Here is a 15528-nt window from a genome sequence, read left to right on the forward strand (position 1 = left end):
CACATATATAAATATATATTACACACACATATATAAATATATATTACACACTCATGTATAAATATATATTACACACACATGTATAAACAATATAGAAGAAAATGTGGGAAGGATGATAAGGAAGTTTTGCAGATGATGTGAAAATTGGCCAGGTGGTTGACAGTGAAGAAGGTATTAAGTTACACCAGGATAGAGATGGATTGGTCAGATGTGCAGATCAGTGGCAGATGGAATTTAACCTTGATAAGTGTGAAGTGATGCACTTTGGAAGAAGTAACAAGAAAAGGAAGTACTCAATGAATAGCATGACGCCAGGAAGCTCAGAGGAACAGAGGGAACTTGAGGTGTATGTCCACAGAATCACTGAAGGTGCAGGACAGGTTAGTAGGGTAGTTAAGAAGGCATATGGGACACTTGCCTTCATTATTTGTGGCATAGATTGTAACAGCAAAGAGGTTATGTTGCAGCTGTAAAACACTTTGTTTGGGCCACAGCTGTAGTACTGTGTGCAGTTCTGGTCAGCACATTATAGGAAGGATGTGATTGCACTGGAGGGGATGCAGAGGAGATTTACCAGATGCTTAAGATGGAGCAGTTTGGCTTTGAAGAGAGGCTGGATAAGCTCAGAAATAGTAAGAACTGCCGATGCTGGAGTCAGACATAACATAGTGTGGAGCTGGAGGAATACAGCAGGCCAGGCAGTGTCAGAGGAGCAGAAAAGTTGACGTTTTGAGTCGGGACCCTTCCTGCTCCTCTGATGCTGCCTGGCCTGCTGTATTCCTCCAGCTCCACACTGGATAGGCTCAGGCTGCTTTCTCTGGAGTAGAGAAGGCTGAGAGAGCCTGACTGTGGTGTGTAAGATCAGCAGGGGCATGGCCAAGGTAGAATGGATGCAGCTGTTCCCTTTAGTTGAAGGAGGCTTAATTTTAAGGTGAAGAGCAGAACGTTTAGAGGGGATTGAGGAATGTCTTTTTCACACAGAGGGTGGTTAGAATCTGGAATGAACTGCTTGGAAGGGTGATCGAGACAGGAAACCTCAAACTTTTAAAAGGTACTAGCACTTGAAAAGTCTTAACATTCATAGCTATGGTCCAAGTGCTGAAAAGTGGAATTAGTGTAAATTTAGAGTAGTCTTTGTTGGTTCAGACTAGAGGGGCTGAATGGCCTCTTTTGTGCTGTATGATTCCATAAGGGGGGAGGAGGAGAAGTTATGTCTTTGTGGTGGTGAAATTCCAGCGCAAAGCACTTAGGCAGCTGTAATCATTGTCACCTATGGTGGTATGATTGAGCGCAGAAACATGCAAGAGGCCAAGATTGGAGGACAGCAGAGATCTCAGAGGAATGGACGGATGGAAGAGATTTGAGAGATGGTGTGTGGCGATGTCATTTGAACACAAGAATGAGAACAGCCTTCTTCTCTATTGTCATTTCTATGAAATATAGTGAAATCACCACTTCAGCAGTCATGCCACAGAGTCAAGTGCTGAACTGCTCTGCCTTCAGAATTTATGTATGTACTCCCCTTAATGACTGAGACTAACTAGGTGCTCATTAACATATTCTTATGTAATTTCCATGCTGTTCTAGTCCATTTACTGATTCATCAAGGCTGACTGGATACGCACATACATGGCTAAATGACTGAAATTATAATGATCTTTCTTCTTTTCCTGTAATACATGCTTTCTTCTGTAAAATTTATTTGATTGAGTCACCGACTGCTGCATGACTAACAGCAGTTTCAGAGTTCAGCCTTATCAAATTGCTTCCCTCATTGCCAGAGGTGTAGATTCATGTGCTGTCAGGCTATACGAGCTGCCCAAATAACAGGAGTACAACAATTCCTTGTGTTTTATTAAACCAGGGAGGACTAAACGTAGGCTGTTCAGCTGCGGAAGTATTACAGCCAACACTGAGCTTGCCTTTATATAACATCCACGAACTTTCTGACAAGAAATCACTGGACGGTGATCCAGAACTTGACTCTCTTTCGGGGATGAGGTACTGATGCTAAGTGCAGTCGTCTGACTCCATTCTGTTGAAATGAACTAACTCAATCTGAGATAACAAGGTGTAGAGCTGGATGAACACAGCAGGCCAAGCAGCATCAGAGGAGCAGGAAGGCTGACATTTCAGGTCTCGACCCTTCTTCAGAAATGCCAGGGTAGGGAAGTAAAACAAAAGTAAAAAAAAATCTCAAACTGAACTCATATCCACTTCCAATTTTACCAGAGAATGGACAAACAAGGGTGCAGTCAAGCCAGTGCCTGGAAATGAATGGGTTATTTCAATACGTTATTGGGGCTGAGTGCATTAGATTTTTTATTCACTCTGAGCTTTAACTCTGGCCAACCAGGTGTCTGGACCTCAGGAAACAATGCAACAATTAAGGGAGGCTAAGCTTGCTGCATGGAAAAGCAATGTGCCCTTCCAGCACAGCTTCTGGGACAAAAGGAGCAGGAATACATGGCAATATTCCTCCAAACTAAACTGCTTCATCCTTGCCAATCTTGGTGATCAGACGCCTTTCTCCAATCTGTTCTTTCTCCGCACTGTGATCCCCCCTCAACCTGATCTATCTAATCTGGTCCTCCTTCTACAGTACTCCCCTGCTGTGTCCTGTCATCCACTGTTGGCCCATCCAGTCTCTCCTGCTGAAATTTCTGATCACCTACTAACTGCAACTGCAGCCTGCAATCTCTCCCCTCTGACCCATCTCCAACAATCTTGCTTCAAACAACATTGGCCTTGGATTTCACCTGCTCAAACCAAGCTCTGATATCATCCCCACCAACACAATGCCAGCTTCCAATCTCAATCCAGTCATACTGACACTGACCATTCCATTCATCACGACAAAACAGACTCCAATCATCCTAGAGCCCTATCATTGGCCTCAGGTCTTAGACACCCTGCAATGATCTGCAGACGGGTCACCACATCTGAAACGTTAACTCTGCTTTTTTTCCATAGGTGTTGCTAGGCCTAAGTTTTTCCAGCAATTTCTGAATTTATTTCGACAACGATCTTTTCAATTTCCACCCCACCCCTCAACAAAACTGGCATCCAAATCATGCCCCCTCAGGACCTCGACTCTTACCCCACCCGATATCCCTGAAAACCTCACTTTCCCACCAACAACTCTAAACACTGAGCCCTCACTCCCCTATCCTCTATTCTCAGGTTTATGTTCACACTCCCCGACCCCCACCTTATAGCTTCCTCTGTTCTGGTTTGAAAGCCTATAGCCATTGTCAATAGAGACAGGTACAATTACAGCATTTAAAAGATATTTGGACAGGTACATGAATAGGAAAGGTTTAGAGGGATATGGAGCAAATGCAGGCAAATGGGACTAGGTCAGTTCATGAAACCTGGTCAGCATGGATGAGTTTGGCTAAAGGGCCTGATTCTGTGCTGTATGACTCTATGACTCTGACTCTGGCTAGGAAAGGGAGTTAAAAAGTATTAATTAAACTGCCATTATTTTCAGCAGGAACTGAGGGATTTCCTTAATGTAAAACTGTGCGGGCATTTTACTGTCATAAAATGTTAGCGTGGCGCTCATTACATCATCAACTAAGTAAAATTATCCAATTTTGATGCTAACTCTCTTTGTGTCCTTTCAGAATGCAATATATTTGGTGTTACATGGTTCGATGCAGCAGATTCTGGAAATCTGAAACAAAGACAGAAAATTATAGCTATTCTGCAAGTCGTGAGAAGGTCCTCCACCTGAAAACGTTAGCTTTGCTTCTCTCACCACGGCTTCTGTCTGACCGGGGATCATATTCTGTTGACAGCCCATGTCTATTAAGAACCAAGCTGAAAAGAAGAATGGCATTTATATGGCTCCTTTCATGACCACCAGATGTCCCAAAGCACTTTACAGCAAATCATGTTTTTTGAAATCAACCATGTGATGGTGTCAGAAACACGGCAGCCAAGTTGCGCACAGCAAACTCCTGTGTAGAGCAGTGTGAGAATGACCATATAAATGCACAAATTTCAGGCAGGACTAAACTGTTTAGACCGTCTAGGCCAGAATGGAGGGGCATGTTCAACTTTCACTTGTGAGTGATGTAATTTTTTAAAATTCATTGACAGGATGTGGGCATTGATGGTTAGATCAGCATTCATTGCCCATCCCTAAATGCCCAGAGGGCAGTTGAGTCAAACAGATTGCAATGGGTCTGGAGTCACTTGGAGGCCAAAATAAGTAAGGAAGGCAGTTTCCTTCCCTAAAGGACAGTAATGAACCAAATGGAACACAGTATGGTGCTGGAGGAACACAGCAGGCCAGGCAACATCAGAGGTGCAGGAAAGTTGACTTCTCGGGTCGGGACCCTTCTTCAGAAATGGGGAGGAGGAAGTGAGCTGGGAAATAAATAGAGAGAAGGGGGTGGGGCTGGGGAAAAGGTAGGTGGGATGGTGATAGGTGAGTGCTAGTAGGGAGTAGTGGGAATTGCTCAGTGGGATGGGTGGGGCGGATAGGTGGGAAAGAAGATGGATAGGTTGTGTCAGGTCAAGGAGGTGGGGATGAGAGGGAGGGTTGGACATGGGATGAGGCCAGGGGTGGAGAGATTTTAAAACTGGTGTATTCCATGTTTAGGCCATCAGGCTGTAGGTTCCCAAGACAGAATATGAGGTGTTGATCCTTCAGTGTAGACTCGGAGACCGTATTGTGGAGCATCTGCACTCTGTACGCAATAAACAACAACCCTTTTAATTCCCCCTCCTACTTCCTGTGGTGCATGTCCATCCTGGGCCTCCTCCAGTGCCACAAAGACGCCACCCGCAAACTGGAGGAGCAACACCTCAGATTCTGCCTCAGGAGCCTACAGTCCGATGGCCTAAACATGGAATTCACTAATTTTAAAATCTCCCCAGCACCAGTCTCATCCCATGTCCAACCTTCCCTCTCATCCCCGCTTCCTTGACCTGACACAACCTGTCCATCTTCTCTTCCACTTATCTGGCCACTGACCAATCCCCACCACTGCCTACCTGCACTCACATATCACCATCCCACCTACCTTCCCCAGACCCACCCCTCCTCTCTATTTATTTCCCAGCTCCCTTCCCCCTCTCCGGTTCTGAAGAAGGGTCCCAATCCGAGAAGTCAACTTTCCTGCTCCTCTGATGCTGCTTGGCCTGCTGTGTTCCTCCACCTCCAGACTGTGTCATCTCTGACTCCAGCATCTGCAGTTCTTGCTATCCCTGAGTGAACAAGATGGAGTTTTTTTCCTGACAATTAACGATGACTTCATGATCATCGTTGGACTTCTAATGGCAGATTTATTTTGAATTCAAATTCCACCATGGCGGGATTCATACTCAAGTCCCCAGAACATTACTTGGGTCTCCAGACTAATGGTGGAGCAATTGTACCACTAGGTCATCACCTCCCCTTTGTCGAATGCTGACTATTCACATTGTTAAGGACCCAGTTCTGTTTCTTCTGTTCCCCACAGAGGATCATTACAAGCATGATTCCTGGATCCAGCCCCTGCAGGGGCTATCAATACTTTTGCTGTGGTGCAACAAAGGTACCTAGAAATGGAAGAGGAACAGAAGCCCCAGCAAGCCTGGAGCAGCAGCAACCCTCCATAAGTAGAGATTGCAGCCGACAGTCCCCTCAGAATATGGAGTAGGTATGGGAAGGCCAGAGTCCTTCATCCTCGATGCCATTTCCATGGGATAACTATAAGATAAGACCATAGATGTAGGAACAGAAGCAGGCCATTCAGACAATCAAGTCTGTTCTCCCATTCAATGAGATCATGGGATCTGACACTCCTCAAATCCACTTTCCTGCCTTATCCCTATAACTCTTGATTCCCTTTATCTGATTTAAAATTGCAGCCTTGAATCACTCAGCCTCCATGGCCTTCTGCGGCAATGAATTCCACAGATTCACAACCTTCTGAGAGAAGAAATCCTTCCTCAGGTCTGTCTTAAATATGCGATACCTTATTTTGAGATTATGCCCTCTGATCCTAGACATTCCCACAAGGAGAAACAACCTTCTGCATCTACCTGTCATGTCCCCTAAGAATCTTGTACATTTCAATAGTACCACCTCTCATTCTCCTATATTCCAATGAATACAGGCCCGGTCTACTCATTCTCTCCCCATAAACCTGTCCTTCCATACCTAGTATCAGCCCAGTGAACTTTCCCTGGACTACAACAGTAACTAATCAGTATATTCAAGAGTAAGTGGTCCACTGGTAGTGCTTGCTTCTTGCAAGAAAATATGTTTTGGTTAAATTGTAAGCCTCAGTCTCAACCTTGGATAGAATTACTTGATACTTTAAGTGAAATTTACAGCACTTTGGACTTAGGGCATGAACCCATGTTTACGTGGGCAATCACTAAAGTAAAAATGCCCATGTCAACATTATCGCAAAAGTAATTTAAGTAATTATATGGGCCTGCTGTACCAGAGTGAGTGGAATTACTGCTACAGCCTATACACAATAACTGCCAAAGGGTTGGCATCTTCCCATGAGGCATCTATTTTTATTTCCAATGTAAACAGAAATAATTCTTTCTGTATGTGTGAAATGAGTTGCTGGCATTCTTACTCTGCTCCCAGGGGACATCAGTCAAAAGCACAAAGACCACTTTAGACAGGCATTCTCACTCCAAAGAGTTGTTCTTAAACAAGAAAGAGTCACTTTTGTCTGAGTTATGGGCACTGTACTAACTTACTAACTTAAGATCACAAATGACTTTCAACAACATTACGATCATTAAACCTGCTCGAGTAGAACTGAGCCATTGATGTCAGAAAGATAATAAGCTTTTACCCCTTTTCTGTAATGAGGTAGCTCTGATACCAGTCCACGCCCTACACAGGGCAGTCAAATTCAGGACCCTCTCCTCATAATGAGTGAGGAACCAAATGACAGGAACACACTACCCAACTTGAAATTTTCTGCCATATTGTGGGCTGCTTTCCTCCCAGTAAGAGAGAGGTAGGTATCATGGAAGGGTAAAGGGGCAGCACAGCTATTTTTGTTGGTGCAGTTTGGGTGGTGTCCTGGGTGAGGGAATAGACAGAGCAGACAGCATGCAGGGTTAGTGGTACTGGGGGCTTAGGTGAGAGAGACAGAGTGGGAAACATGCTACAGACAATAATGAGAGTAGCAGGGCATGGGTCTTGCTGGGAGGTGGGTACCATAGCAGAGACAGAGTGAGTTTGAGGTATCGGAGAAAAGATGGTGACACTTATGCTGGTAAAGTGCTAAAGACTGTTGAGCCTCTTCCTATAGTGCTGGACATTCCTGCAGGTGGCTGAGACGGCTTTCACATCTTGGAACAGTCTGACATGATCTGGTGTAATTGCCTCCACTGCTGGTCCTCAGGGATAAGAAAGTCCTGCCTCTGCATCACCCTTCATTGAGGAGTCTCAGGAGCTACCCGCAAACCAATGTCTGCCATGTCATGAGCAAATGTCATGAGTTGCTCAGGACGCCTTCAGACTAACAGTGTCCGGGAGCACGATGGCCTTTTAAAGGTGGTGCACGTGCCAGAGATGCCAGCCAATTCTGGGATATTTGAGCGGCACATTGTTCCAGGAACGATACACAGTAAGGTGGGACAGAAATCAGATGCGATAAATGCCATAGATGCAATAGTGGCAATTATTACGATGAGTTTGGTAACATTTGGCAAGAAAACTCAGCCTCACAGAGAGAAGCCTCCAACAAACTGATTGCAACTTGCACTTAGCCAAAAAATCATAAGATTCAGCCCAGAGGGTCACTTTTGGAACAGTGACCTCATCCAATATGTACCAGAGAGCAGATGACTGCAAACCCCTGTGGTGTTAGTGGAAAAATAGCTGCACTGTTGAGTTTACAACAGATAGAGTAAAAATGTAAGTTTTGCTTTGAATTCAGAAGAATCCACAATGAGCAAGTTTATCAGTTCAGTTCAGAAGACACCAGTGTTGAGTTTAGGAGCAAGTTTAGGCTCTCTGATTCATGGCAGTTCGGAAACCACCTCAACAGAATTGTTAGTTTGTGAAATTTCCAAGGCGGGAGGATTCAGTTAGAAATCTGCAGGGGATTAGAACTGAGAAAGTTTAGGTTCTCAGATTTGTGGAAATGTTCATGTTGGCCGATTGGAAAGGACATCATCAAATTGTCCTCACAGTCCGCAGCCTAGAAACTGCACAGAGTCAGTTAGGTAGAACTTTAAAGAGCTGAGATACGCGGCATAATTTCTCTGGACTAGAGTCTCCAACTGATAGTGTCAGTTTTTGGGTTGAAACTTTGTTTTGCTGCGCTTTGGGATTATTTGAACCTTCATATGTATTCAGATAGCTTGGTTTTATATTTCTTCTTTGAGTAATAAACTCCTATTGCCCAAGAAAAGTTGCAGCCTCATGTAAATATGTTTCTGTGACTAACCATCACGTTAACCAACTAAACAAAAAATATATATATACAAACCAGATTTCATTCTGGGATCTGACATATCAATTAGTCCCTTGGCTGGGATTATAACACCACGACAACTCTGGGTTGTTGAGTGAATAGCACCACCACTCTAACATTTAAAACACTATACAAACGTATATACTATCAACCTTGGATATCTAAGATTATGTTTTTCTCTCAATTCCTACTTGCAGCCTCTTGGAATTAAAAAGCCTTTCACATATTTCTCAGGTTAGGGAGTTTGACATTTTTCAAAGATTTGGTAGCAACTAAAGAAGCAAAGAAAAGTTTTACTTTTATCTCCCATAATTTATCTGGTGAAAATGAGAAAACTTTCTGGTGTAGAAAAACAGATTATACAACAGTATCTATTGCAAATATTGGGGATGATATCCTATAGTATTAAACAGGAACACCTGAGGTTTTCACACATCGCTCTCAGTTTAATACATGCCAACATCTGGCTATCACACTGCGACCTGAGGTTACACAAGAACAATGTATCCACATACCCTTCCCAGACAAGTGAGCACAATGAGGAATTTCACAAATGAAGATACCATTGTAACACTTTAAATTCATTATTTGATTTAATTTCATGGAGTGAAAAGTCAAGTAACATTCGTCAAGACAAGAAAAATATTGATTTGTGTTTGAGAAAATAACATTGGTGTTCCTCATTAATTTTGCAGCTAGTGACAGGCTGTATAAAGTATAGAACTAAACTCTTCAAAATGTGCACTGTAAGAAGATTAATTGTTCTGCCTTGCTGTGAGACACTACCCTCCATAAATGGCTGGAATACTTCCAAAAAAGATGGATAAAACATTGATTTAGGCACAGCTTTAAAAAGATAACTGTTGCTTTTTGATCTATGTGGATTGTAATTATGAAAGTTAACACTGAGCAAGATTGATAAATCAAATTTAGATTCAAATGGTCTTATATTTAAATATTTTATTGCTGCTGAAACAGCCTAAAAGCCTCCACAAATACTATGCTGTACAGAAACATCATATGGAGGAGCAAGATACACTATGCACCACATCTCCAGGGAATGTTCCTAGGGACCTTAATAATATGTTGACACAGAGTTCGCTCAACTTCACTGGCAGGGAACAACTTTCTGAAAATGAACTAACTATAGTTTGTGATATTCAAGGAATGCCGATTGCCACTACAGAAATATAGGGTGCAAGCAAAACAGAGGGGAAAGGGCCTTTGATTCTTCCTTTTATTACATCTAAATGTACATTGGCTTTGCCAAGAAGATTGGTATTTCTTGCCCACCACTGAGAATGCGATGGTAAGGCATTCAACATCAACAGGGGAGGCAATGGCCTAGTGGTATTATCGCTAGACTGTTAATCCAGAGACCCAGATAATGTTCTAGGGACCCAGGTTCGAATCCCGCCATGGCAGATGGAGGAATTTGAATTCAAAAACAGAAACCTGGAATTAGGAGTCTAACAATAGCCATGAATCCATTGCCGATTGTTGGAAAAATCCACCTGGTTCACTCATGTCCTTTAGGGAAGGAAACTGCCATCCTTACCTGGCCTAGCCTACATGTGATTCTAGATCCACAGCAATGTGGTAGACTCTTAACTGCCCTCTGGGCAATTAGGGATGGGCAATAAATGTTGCCTAGCCAGCAACGCCCATATCCTGTAAATGAATAAAAAAAGGCTGCCTTCCTGAACTATTGCATTGTACATGGTGAAATGCCCCCATGATATTATTCAGTATGGAGCTCCAAAATTCTGAATAGGAGATAATGAAGAAATAGTGTGTGTCCACATTGAAATGGTGAATGATTAAGAAACTTAGAGTTTTTGGTGTTTCCTAGCATCTAATGATACAGTTGGTCCAGATAATGGAATTCACAGGCTTGGGAGGTGTTGTTACAGACATTTCAGCCTGTTTCTGCAGCACATAGCAGACATTCAGTATGCTAGTGGTGGAAGGGCTAGATGTTTAGGCTTGTCAGCAAAGTGCCAATTAAGCAGATCGTTTTGTCTAGATGGTGTTTTTATCACTGTATGTTGCAGCTTTATCCATCCTGAGTTTTCTTAATGGCTTTCCATTGGTCCTGTGCATGTAGACAAGATGGCGTACAGCTATGGTAATGGTCAACTATTGAATAGGAAATAACACTTGCTACCTGAGGCAGTTGATGAAAATGGACAGATTGGTGAGGGTTACAAAAGGTTGCATCAAACAATACTCTATCATGAACAGGTGGATTGTGAGAACTGATTGAGAAGACACACCTAGCAGATTTTGAAATGGTGGAATACAGAACACTTGACCAATAATCACCACTGACAATTTTGTTGCTTCATAGAGAAGAGAATAATACTCAAAAAAAACCCAACATGTGATATTTATAATGGGCTGTGCCTGCTAAACATCAACAAGGTGTCATGACCATGGATTAGAATTTGAAACACTATAGATATTTCTAACTTGCAATTCCAAAATACGTTTTTTTTAAAGAGGGCTTATATGGCCAGAAATGGCTGAAGATGTAAGTTAAGATGCTATCTGGTGTGTGTGAGAGAGAGAGAGAGAGAGAGAGAAAGAGACAGACAGACCCTGGAATGTCTTGTTTAAAGACACTAAGGAAACTTGAATCAACAATCCATGGAAGGGGGAGAGGGGCTGTGGTAAAGCAAGTCCAAACAAATTGGATTGTGGTTTCTTGTCACTAAAAAGATAATGAGGAACTGATGAACATATGCTGAACAGCAAACCATCTCCTACAGATTATGTCCCAAACTGCAGACATATTTTAAGTTTTTTCTCTTTAAAGATGCATAAAAATGAAGGTTAAAAAGTCATTTTCAATTCTACTGGAATGTGCTAGTGAGGCTGAGATTCTTGTGTATGTGCCAGTAAGCTAAGGTGCCCGAGCATGGCAACCTGGCTTTGAGTGTTAGCGTGCCTGTGAATGTCACAGTCAAAGAACTACCTCCCAGTCACTCAGCTGCAGGTAAAGGAGTCTGTTATTTGGAGTGCTCGAAGCCAGCTAGCTTACAAGATGGACGAAAGGAAACAGGATGACAAAAAGAGACAGGACACCAAAAGGATTCTCTTTCATTCTGAATGCTGAAATTCAGTCACAGTTGAACGTAGTCAGAACAACAGAATCTCAATCAATCTGCAAAACTAAGAATCTTAAAATCAACTGTTTAGTTATCGGTATCAACTCAACCAGTAGCCTTCATTGCAATGGCTGCAATGATCAACTATTCGCTTTTCATGAACAATTCTGACTTATCTATATACCTTTTATTTAATCTTTTTGGCCTTACTTCTTATTTCCAATCTGTGTGTACATGTGCCGTGTTACCAATTCTTCTCGTGTTTGATAATTAAGAAACACACTCTTTATTAATTCAACAGGTTAGATTGGTTCCTTTTAAAACATAAAAGTAATTCGGGTCTTGGAAAAAGATATCCACAAGAAAAAGGATTCATTTTTAAATTCATCTTGTTGCGACCCAATGAAGGGATGGAGAATACAGAAGGAGAGTCAGTGCATTTCTCCTCATTCGGGAATTTAATGATTTGGGATAACCTGTCTAGAACCATAATGAATTGTGGAACCTCACCCAGGGCCTGGATGTATGGATGTACCAATAGTAACTGCAGGAGGTTTTGAATAAGACTCATATAGGGGTCCCTGATTTATAAATCTCTGACTTACAAATGCTCATATTTACTAATGTGATCCCATGGAGGAATGTATTAATATTATGTCTGGAGGGTTTGAGTTATGAAGAGAGGCTGGATGGGCTGGGACTTTGTGCCTGGAGAGTAGGAAGATGAGGGTGACCTCATGAGGTGCAAAGATAAGGTGAATAGCCAAGGTCTTTTCCCCAGGGTAGGGGGGTCCAAAACTACAGGGCACAGGTTTAAGGTGAGAAGGGAAAGATTAGAAGGCGACCTGAGGGGCACTTTTTTCACACAGGAATTGGTGAGTGTGTGGAACAAGCTGCCAGAGGAGGCGGTGGAGGCGGGTACAATTACAACATAAGGCATCTGGGTGTGTACATGGATAGGATAGGTTTAGAAGGATATGGGCCAAGTGCAGGCAAATGGAACTAGTTCAGGTTAGGAAACCAGCTGCATGGTCAGGTTGGGCTAAAGGGTCCATTTCCATGCAGTCTGACTCTGATGCCTCCAATTTTAAAGATCCGACATGTGAATGTTTCTTTGTACTTACAAATGGCTATTCTATATTGCCTTGCATTGTGTTCCACACCTGTGTACTAATCGACTTTCAAATGGGCTCAAGAGCCAAATCCGTTTGCAACCCGGGGACTGCCTGCACTAGATAACACATGCAAAACTCCTGAGAAGGGCAGCAATGTATTGAGATAATTTCCAATTTGCTAAAAAGATTACTGCAGATTTGACTCATTCAAATGACTCAATACTTAGATGTAAAACCACCCCGTGCTGTAACAAACGAAGATTTAAGAAGTGTAGTTGTGCAACTCAATCATCTTCCATCTCAACTAAGCAGTAATGTGCTTTTTGAGCAATAAAGTGATCAGCTACATTCTTGGAACAGATGGTGTCTGTTCCTCCAGCTACTGCAGCCCATGTTCTCATTCCCTGTATTGAGTGCACAGGTGTACTTGCCTTTCATTTCCCCTCATTTATGTGCGTAGACTCATTCTAGCGAGGCGTGACCAAGCTTACTTTGATCTTGAGCCACCTCCTAAGCCATATTTTCCTGCCACATTTTGGGTTCTATATCAACAACATAAACCCATAAAACTGTGCCAGCTGGTAGCCAGCAAATGGTCTTTTGGTTCTTTTTATTTCTTCTTCCCCTCTATCCTCCCTAGACTGTAATGTATTCTGTTTTTCCGGAATTTGTCATTAAAATCTAAAACCCTGACCTTACCACGTGAAAGGTGATAGGTAGGTGGGTGATAAACAATGTCAATAAGAAGCTAGTTAGTGGAATGCTTACAGGTGGGGAAGAGATCTGCAGAATACCCTGAAAAAATAGTGCAAATAGAAAAGTTCCAGTCCCAGTTCACACCCAAGCTTGTACCAACTGGAGTGCTTCTGCTTTTCCCCTTTCTCCAAGGTTTCATCTCTCATTTCTGGATATTTTACCAATCTTCACAAGACCTGCCTTGGAGACAACACTATTGGTTTCAACATCTCCATGGCAGAGAGTTGAAAAGTTACTCAAGAAGTCATGAAGAAACAGGTTTCAAGAAATGATAACACCAAAAGGACTTCATTGTCTGTCAAGCTCTTTGGGGCAGCCTGTGGTCCTGAACGGCACTACAAAAATGCAAGTTCTTTCCAATTCTTTTCACTGTGTGGATTCCAAACATGCATGAATTTGATAGTTTTCAGTCATTTTTACAATTAAAATGCCTTACTTTCCTCGCTGGCCTATATCATGAATAACTGCAATAGAATAAAGACCTTCTGAAACAAAATTTATTTAAAAACCCATTTTAAATTCCTATTTATGTCATAAGAATTAAAGGACAGATTTATATTCAAATAATGCTTTTAATAGTTGTGTTTTCTTTCTATTTGCAAAGTTTTACTCATCTGGACTGTCAAGCAGACTCACACCCATCAGAGTAGAATCAAACAGTCCAAAGCTAGAACTCTTAATCCTTTCTTTCTCCGACCCGGAAGTGCTAGAATTCTTCATCATTTAACAAGTAACAATTCACTATTGAGGGAATATTAACAGATTTATTTATGTGGGAGCAAGTAGAATTTTAAGGGTTTAAGGAGTGTGCAAGAGTACTGATATGTAGTATAATAAATGTTTGTTCTCTATTTTGCAATGATAGGTTGCAGTTACAAATGACCAATTGTGCATGATACATGACAATTCAGTACCTAAACGAAAAAGTGTGATTATGTCCCAAAGATGTCCCAACCAATCTTTGTCAAGTGTCAGCTTGACTCAGTGACAGTATTCTATTTTAAAGACAGGAGAGTTTAAGGCCCCACTACAGCCTTGAGAACACAATTTAGGCTGACACATCATTGCAGTAGTGAAAGACTACTGCATGGTCAGAGTTGCCATTTTTTGTAATGAGACATTAAACTGACACATTCTCTATTCTGTTGCCTCATTTGGATCAATAAAGACCTCATGGCACTAGTCATAGTCATAGTCATACAGCACAGAAACAGACCTGTAGGTCCAACCAGTCCATGAAAACAAAATGCAAGTATCTGAATCAATGTACGATGAGGCATTATCCACCTGTGTAAAGACTGGAAAGCATGTAATTCATTGGCAAACATCAAAAAAGAGAGACAACAAGGTGCAGGGCTGGATGAACACAGCAGGCCAAGCAGCATCATAGGAGCAGAGAGGCTGACGTTTCGGGCCTAGACCCTTCATCAGAAAAGGGGGAGGGGAAGGGGGTTTTGAAATAAATAGGGAGAGAGTGGGAGGCGGATAGAAGAGGGATAGAGGAGAGGATAGGTCGAAGAGGCGGGGATGGAGCCAGTACAACCATCTGCAATCCGACCCCACCACCAAAGACATCTTTCCCTCCCCACCTTTATCTGCCTTCCGGAGGGACAACTCTCTCCGTGACTCCCTTGTCCGCTCCACACTCCCCTCCAGCTCCACCACACCCGGCACTTTCCCCTGCAACCGCAGGAAGTGCTACACCTGCCCCCATACCTCCTCCCTCACCCCCATCCCAGGCCCCAAGAAGACTTTCCACATCAAGCAGATGTTCACCTGCACATCTGCCAATGTGGTATACTGCATCCGCTGTACCCGGTGTGGCTTCCTCTACATCGGGGAAACCAAGCGGAGACTCGGGGACCGCTTTGCAGAACACTTACGCTCGGTTCGCAACAAACAACTGCACCTCCCAGTCGCGAACCATTTCAACTCCCCCTCCCATTCCTCAGACGACATGTCCATCCTGGGCCTCCTGCAGTGCCACAACGATGCCACCCGAAGGTTGCAGGAACAGCAACTCATATTCCGCTTGGGAACCCTGCAGCCCAATGGTATCAATGTGGATTTCACAAGTTTCAAAATCTCCCCTCCCCC

The sequence above is a fragment of the Rhincodon typus genome, chromosome 9 (assembly GCF_021869965.1).
Source record: "Rhincodon typus isolate 14 chromosome 9, sRhiTyp1.1, whole genome shotgun sequence".
NCBI classification, from domain to species: domain Eukaryota; kingdom Metazoa; phylum Chordata; class Chondrichthyes; order Orectolobiformes; family Rhincodontidae; genus Rhincodon; species Rhincodon typus.